This window comes from Ixodes scapularis, unplaced genomic scaffold (assembly GCF_016920785.2).
Source record: "Ixodes scapularis isolate PalLabHiFi unplaced genomic scaffold, ASM1692078v2 ptg001158l_1___fragment_3__unscaffolded, whole genome shotgun sequence".
NCBI lineage: Eukaryota > Metazoa > Arthropoda > Arachnida > Ixodida > Ixodidae > Ixodes > Ixodes scapularis.
In genome coordinates this window covers 3,810,001-3,817,500 of record NW_024610108.1, presented here as the reverse complement: position 1 = coordinate 3,817,500, position 7,500 = coordinate 3,810,001, and the positions used below count along the sequence as shown (strand labels likewise).

At 45.6% G+C, this 7,500-nt stretch overlaps 2 non-coding genes across 2 annotated transcripts; both read left to right on the top strand.

The window, feature by feature from the left end:
- Positions 1-4,629: 4,629 nt before the first annotated feature.
- Positions 4,630-6,445, top strand: LOC120845648. Its single transcript, XR_005716850.1, has one exon. It is a non-coding gene; the product is annotated as a small subunit ribosomal RNA (ribosomal RNA).
- Positions 6,446-6,883: 438 nt separating this feature from the next.
- Positions 6,884-7,036, top strand: LOC120845511. The gene has a single exon (XR_005716711.1). It is a non-coding gene; the product is annotated as a 5.8S ribosomal RNA (ribosomal RNA).
- Positions 7,037-7,500: the final 464 nt, after the last annotated feature.

Genomic DNA, 7,500 nt, shown 5'->3' with positions numbered 1-7,500 from the left:
CATCTTAAACCATGCGTGTTCATTGCATGTTTTCGCTTGAGGAGATATCCATTTCCACCAGTGAGTAGTGTTCATTCGCCGCCGCTTCATCGCGATGTGCTTTTGACGTCTTTTTGCTTCTCTGTGCCACCCGCCCTCCGTGCTTTCCGAAGGTGAGCGCATGGTTTCGCTTTGCAGTGCGCGCTCTGCAGCGTGGTGTTGTGGCGTGGTTCCGGTGAAAGTGCCTGTGGGTGACCTCGCGTGCGTCCGTAATTCCCTGCCTTCGGCCTACTCAGCGTGGACGTCGTTTCTGTCCTGTGACCTGCTGCTCAGTGCTCAGTGCTCAGTGCTGTGCTTGTGCAAGGCCTCTGGTGTGGGTGCCGTGTCCTACGTATCGCCCAACTAGGTTCTACTTGTGCCCCTTATTAATTCAATAATATGTGTCGTGTGTGTGTGTGCTCTTTGAGCAGTTTCCGTTCTTGTGCCGTCCGTCCAGTGAAAGGATTTTTTTATTAAGTTACGGCGCTTGTTTTCGTGCAGCTCTACGTGGTCGTGTCCTCGTACGCAGTGGTGTGTTTGTGGAAAGTCTCTCGTTGTGTTGTGTTGTGCAGTGCAGTGCAGTGCAGTGCAGTGCAGTGCAGTGCTGTGCGTCCGCCAAAGCCTCTGGATAAAAGAAAAAAAAATATATAAATATATATATATATATAAATACACATTTTTTTTCTAATTTTTTTTTTAATTAATTTTACATGTGGTAAGTATGCATGACTTATACCATCCTTTGTATTGATTTATTTGGGTCGTGTCTTTTTTTTTCCACATTATTAGCCTTCTTGTTCTCCTCCTCCTCCTCCTGCTTATCATTATTGTAGAAATGTTTTCCTTTTTCTTTTTTTCCTCTTTCTTTCTAAGCTTTTAGTTTCCACCAGAGTGTCGAACCGAATTTTTTATTGGTTTGCTTCGATTTGCGGGAGCACAAAAGTAATGTAGGACATTAAAATAGCACAACAAATAGAAGAACAAGAGGTATACAGGACAGGCGCTGATGTTGAACTAGTTTCATTCAGGAAAAGTGAACATGTATATACACACGACAGGCAAAGCAGCACATATTCTTAAGGGTAGAAGATATTTGAGCTGGGATGCTGGTGTCTCCCAGCACGATCAAACCATCCGGGGCTATTGCCGCCTTCTCGGCTGCCCTCGGCACTTATCGTGAATAAAAGCTATATATGTATGTTTACTTTTCCTGGATAAAACTAGTTGAAAGTGAGTGCCTGTCCTGTATACTCCTTGTCCTCGTCTTTTTTGCGCTATTTTATATATTTTACTAAGATGAACCAACAGCGTACCGTATTAAAAAGAAAAAGAAGAAGCTAAAGTGATATTATATTTACCTGGTGCTTCTTTTCGTAATAGGCACTATTTCAAGAGTGCAAACGGGTATCTTTCCATTCATTTGTAGGGTTCGCTTATTTTCAGGTGCCGAGAAATAAATTGCTTTATTTAAATTTGATGGAGCAGTAAATGACAAGCTACATACATATCTGTCTTTCCTTGTTTTTTTTTTTTGTGTTATATTTTAGCCTGAATTTAAAAGTTATCAGTCTGTTGGGTCGCCTAAAATACAGGTGATTGGCATTTGAGGTTTTTTTTCTTTACAAGATAATGGTTGATTCAATTTAGCAAGTAAGCATCAATTGTGCTACTTTTTTTTCCTTGATCTTAAATAGAGCTAAGCAATCAACTCGACATGACGGCTACTTAATTTGTCGCTTTCTTACCGCCTGTTTTCCGAAACTGTGTGCTTTCTTTTCGTCGTCATCGACTTTGGGCTGCCGCTCCAAGTCCATAGAGCCTTTTTTTTTCAGCTATCCCTGCCGTACACCCTTGTACTTCTATTGATCGTCAGACTAATAGACAGTTATATTTTCTTCCGTACAGTTCCAAGTTGGCGGGTCAGTTTCGGTTCGGCTGAAACTAACTCCTCGGTTCCGTTTTTTCGTTCGCTTCGGTTTTCGGTTCGACACTCTGGTCTTCACCGTGCATGGCAACCCCCCCCCCTTCCTTCCTTCCTTCCTTCCCTCCCTCCCTCCCTCCCTCCCTCCCTCTCTCCCCTCTTCTCCTCCCTGCAAGAAAACAAACTGTCGTTTCGAAATATTTTCTTACTTGAACTGTGAAGGTTTTCAGGTGCATTTCCTTTCCTCCTTTATTGAGCGCACAATTCTAGAGTGGAACTTCCCTTCTGACATTGCAATAAAGTTTCCTGCACAAGGAAGAAAAACCTGCCATTTGACCTCCCTTGTGTGTGCAAAGTGTCAATGTTCCTATATTATGCTTGAACATGGTGTTTTTGTCTTCCTATTTGTCGCAGAAATCATGTATGTGTATGTATGTATGTATATATATATATATATATATATATATATATATATATATATATATATATATATATATATATATATATATATATATATATATATATATATATATATATATATATATATATATATATATACCAATATCGCACTTTATGGATTAATCTTGCACGACCTGTGAAAACCACGTATCTCTGGCTTTCCTCACGTTCGATTTTCGAGCAATTTCTGAAGCTAGCTTGGGGAGATTGATTTCGCTCGCACACAATTCGAGGCGCGAGGACGGGCATGTACGAACGTCTACGTAGTCGGGACGGTAAACAAAACTTACACAAATTAAAATCCTGCGCAGATAATAAAAAAAGAGCAACAAAAAAGTATGGGCGTCTTTCTTTACTAATTTCTTTTTTTTTTTTTTTTAGGATTGTAAGCGGACGGGCTTCTTAAACGATACCAAAAAGCGAGACACAATTTGACAAACGGGTCACGTCACAAGAAAGAAAATCCCACATCCTCAAGCGTGTAAAAAATGCACGCAATATCTACAGTACTGGAATTAGAAGCGCTGCCAATCTCGCGTGCACTAGCCCAAATCGCGTTGCTCCCGCTCACGTCAAAGCGACACAGACCTCGTCGGAAAGGTACGCTTTCTGACGCGGTCAACCGGTAAAAACACTATATATTGTAAAATTCTGTACTTTGGACGTGATTAATTCAGACTGCTTTGCGGCTAACTAAGCGCGCGTTCTTTCCCAATGAAACGAAAGAGCGAGATTAGAAATAGAGGAAATAATTCCCGTGAAAAGAAAGAAATTCGTCTCTTATTGAGCTTGGCATTAAAGCACGCGACATCTCCAGTATTCCGTTTGAAAGCGCTGCCCGTCGCAAGTGCAGTAGTGTACATTGTTCGGCTCTCGCCCAGTTGAAAGCGCCAGAAAGCCCGTGTCGCAAAGCGACACGGGTAACCGCTAGAAAACACGCATCTTTTTCTTTTGTTAATCCCGTGCTTCTCACTTCGTTCCTTGAGAGGACTTTGTCGGAAACTAAGTGGCGGGGCCTTCCAAACGAAACCAATGGTAGAAACAATGAAGTGAGCAAAGAAGAGTAGTGTAAAGAAAGAAAATTGCCTATTATGAAGCCTGCCGTAAACACGCGCGATACCGCGAGCATTCGGATTAAAAGCAGTGACAATCTCACTTACTATAGCGCTCATTGTTCGGCTCTGACACAATTCAAAACGCATGAAACGCCCCGTGTAAATATTGGTTTACTTTGTAATAACAAAGTCGATAAACTTTCTGTTGACCATGTTAACATGAACTGAAAGTCGAAAAGAAGTAATCAGAGTCAAGCAGGGGTCAGCACGTTTTTAATAAAAAGCGAGAAATAGTTTTTTTTATAGGGGTAGGATGTATGTACGTATGTATGTATGTATATATAGAGGCACACAGGAAAAAAGAACATTTATATATATATATATACACACAAACATACATACATACATACATACATACATATATATATATATATATATATAAGGAGAGAGAGGGGAAAAAATAAGAAAGAAAGAAGGACAAATAAATGATACTGAATAACGAGGAGCCACATGAGTGAGAGACAGTAAGTCAGTCAGTCAGTCACCGAAACTGATAACCACAAACTATGTACAGAATGCTCTTGAAGGATCTTTATACTTATCGGTGCTATTATGTGGAGGTGGGGTCTGTCTAGCGTTCGATTGGTGCGAGCGGCGTCTGACGACGTCGCCGACGCCTTTCGTCGCCGTCTCGGCCGCTGCCTCCGCCGCATGGTCGTTACAGCAAGGTACCTGCGGTCTCTGGCGTCTGCCGTTGGGGTCGGTTCTCGGGTGCACCTGTGTCTTGAAAACGAATGCGAGAGGAGGGTGTTTCGGAGCGTCCGCGCTAACCGAACGGTGTGAAATGACGAGTGCGTTCTGACCGAAGGCCGGGGTGCGTCCTCGCGTCCTCACGGGACCTGAAAGCTCGGCAACGCTGCGAAGGCGTCGTCAATGATTTTTTTGGCGTACGACTTTCTGTTGCTACGACGAGAAAGAAATGTATGCGCTTCTTGCCGCGTCGGTACCGACCTCGGTCGGGGATATTCCGGCTGCGCGCTCGAACGTGCTTCATTTCTTCTTGGATTTGGAAGTAATTCCTAAGCGTTGTGTGTGTTTGCGGTTCGTAAGGGGCGCCTGACGGTGGCCCCGCGTCCGCGCGTTGGTAGGGTTTGGGGCGACCCACCACGAAAAGATTACCTGGTTGATCCTGCCAGTAGTCATATGCTTGTCTCAAAGATTAAGCCATGCATGTCTAAGTACATGCCGAAACAAGGCGAAACCGCGAATGGCTCATTAAATCAGTTATGGTTCCTTAGATCGTTTCTTCCTACTTGGATAACTGTGGCAATTCTAGAGCTAATACATGCAGTGAGCCCGAAGCCCCTCGGGGCGACGGGTGCTTTTATTAGACCAAGATCAATCGGGCTTCGGTCCGTTTTGTGTGGTGACTCTGGATAACTTTGTGCTGATCGCACGGCCACGAGCCGGCGACGTTTCTTTCAAGTGTCTGCCTTATCAACTGTCGATGGTAGGTTATGCGCCTACCATGGTTGTTACGGGTAACGGAGAATCAGGGTTCGATTCCGGAGAGGGAGCCTGAGAAACGGCTACCACATCCAAGGAAGGCAGCAGGCGCGCAAATTACCCACTCCCGGCATGGGGAGGTAGTGACGAAAAATAACAATACGGGACTCTTTTGAGGCCCCGTAATTGAAATGAGTACACTCTAAATCCTTTAACGAGGATCCATTGGAGGGCAAGTCTGGTGCCAGCAGCCGCGGTAATTCAGGCTCCAATAGCGTATACTAAAGTTGCTGAAGTTAAAAAGCTCGTAGTTGGATCTCAGTTACAGGCGGGAAGTGCGTGGACACCACGTTACGGCCCGTGCTGAACATCATGCCTGTCGTGGCTTGGTTCCCTTCATCAGGTGCCTTGCTTTGGCCGGCGCGTTTACTTTGAAAAAATTAGAGTGCTCAACGCAGGCGATTCGCCTGAATAACAGTGCATGGAATAATAGAACAAGATCCTGTTTCTGTTCTGTTGGTTTTTGGAATACAGGATAATGATTAAGAGGGACAGACGGGGGCATTCGTATTGCGGCGCTAGAGGTGAAATTCTTGGACCGTCGCAAGACGAACTACTGCGAAAGCATTTGCCAAGAATGTTTTCATTGATCAAGAACGAAAGTTAGAGGTTCGAAGGCGATCAGATACCGCCCTAGTTCTAACCATAAACGATGCCAACCAGCGATCCGCCTGAGTTACTCAAATGACTCGGCGGGCAGCTTCCGGGAAACCAAAGTATTTGGGTTCCGGGGGAAGTATGGTTGCAAAGCTGAAACTTAAAGGAATTGACGGAAGGGCACCACCAGGAGTGGAGCCTGCGGCTTAATTTGACTCAACACGGGAAAACTTACCCGGCCCGGACACTGGGAGGATTGACAGATTGAGAGCTCTTTCTTGATTCGGTGGATGGTGGTGCATGGCCGTTCTTAGTTGGTGGAGCGATTTGTCTGGTTAATTCCGATAACGAACGAGACTCTAGCCTATTAAATAGGTGCGTGGTTCTCTGCACCTTGCACCCTTCTTAGAGGGACAAGCGGCTCCTAGCCGCACGAAACAGAGCAATAACAGGTCTGTGATGCCCTTAGATGTCCGGGGCCGCACGCGCGCTACACTGAAGGAAGCAGCGTGTTTTTATCCCTGTCTGTAAAGACTGGGTAACCCGTGGAACCTCCTTCGTGATTGGGATAGGGGCTTGCAATTGTTCCCCTTGAACGAGGAATTCCCAGTAAGCGCGAGTCATAAGCTCGCGTTGATTACGTCCCTGCCCTTTGTACACACCGCCCGTCGCTACTACCGATTGAATGATTTAGTGAGGTCTTCGGACCGATACCCGGAGCGGCCTTTCGGTTGCGCCGGTGTGTTGGAAAGATGACCAAACTTGATCATTTAGAGGAAGTAAAAGTCGCAACAAGGTTTCCGTAGGTGAACCTGCGGAAGCATCATTACCGGATGTTATTTTGCATCGTTTTGTCTTCTTCCTCTTGTACGGGGAATGGACTCGATGTGCGAATTTATCTGGCGCCGATCCCGACCAAGCTTGGATGCCGTCGGGACGGCACAAAAAAAAAACAACTGTGGTTCGGATGTGCCTTTTTCTTTGGGTGGCCTCCGTTCCTTTCGATGATGCGCCCAGCGGGATCCCTCTGCTGCCTCGATTGAGAGGAGATTTCAAGTGCACCGGGACAATCCGCGGGTTACAAAAGGCGCTTCGCCCCCTTTTTCGTCTCTTCTCGAGGATCGCCCTTTTGTTTTGATTAACGAAGAGGCGTTTGAGAAGAAGCTTTTTTTTGCGCTTTCGAGATGGCATGGGATGTGCCGGGCGCGAAAAAAAACAACAACTTGTGTTTTGTCGTACTGATTGAAAAATCCAAACACATTGACACGACTGTAAGCGGTGGATCACTCGGTTCTCGGGTCGATGAAGAACGCAGCCAGCTGCGAGACTTGGTGTGAATTGCAGGACACACTGAGCACTTACTCTTTGAACGCACATTGCGGCCTCGGGCCTTCCCGTGGCTTCGTCTGTGTGAGGGTCGGATCATATATCAAGAGAGGAGAATTTGTTTTCTACCTCGTTTTGACTGTGTCGGATCGTGGGCAGCACGCAGTTTTATGCTTTCTTGCGTTGCGTTTTCTTTGAGCAAATGCACGAGTGGTGCGATTGCACGCGTGCGCTTAACCAGTCCTCCTCCTCCTACGAGTTTTTATCGAACACTGCATGGGAAAACGAAACTCGATGGATACCGTTTGTGGAAAATCCCGTACCAAAAAAATCTTTCGCACGTTGAACGGCGCTGTGACGTCGGTGCGTTAGAAACGGAGATTTGAAACGGTTTCTTTTCGATCGATTTTGTTTTCTTTGGCGTGGATGTTGTTCGAGTGGAAAAACCGTGGGACGGAGTTGGCGTTGGCGCGTTGAAACGCGGCGTCGGCAAATGTAAATCTCGTGGCGTTGATTTGCACAAAAAAAAAGAAAAACGCTTCTGGGAGGAAAGTTTTT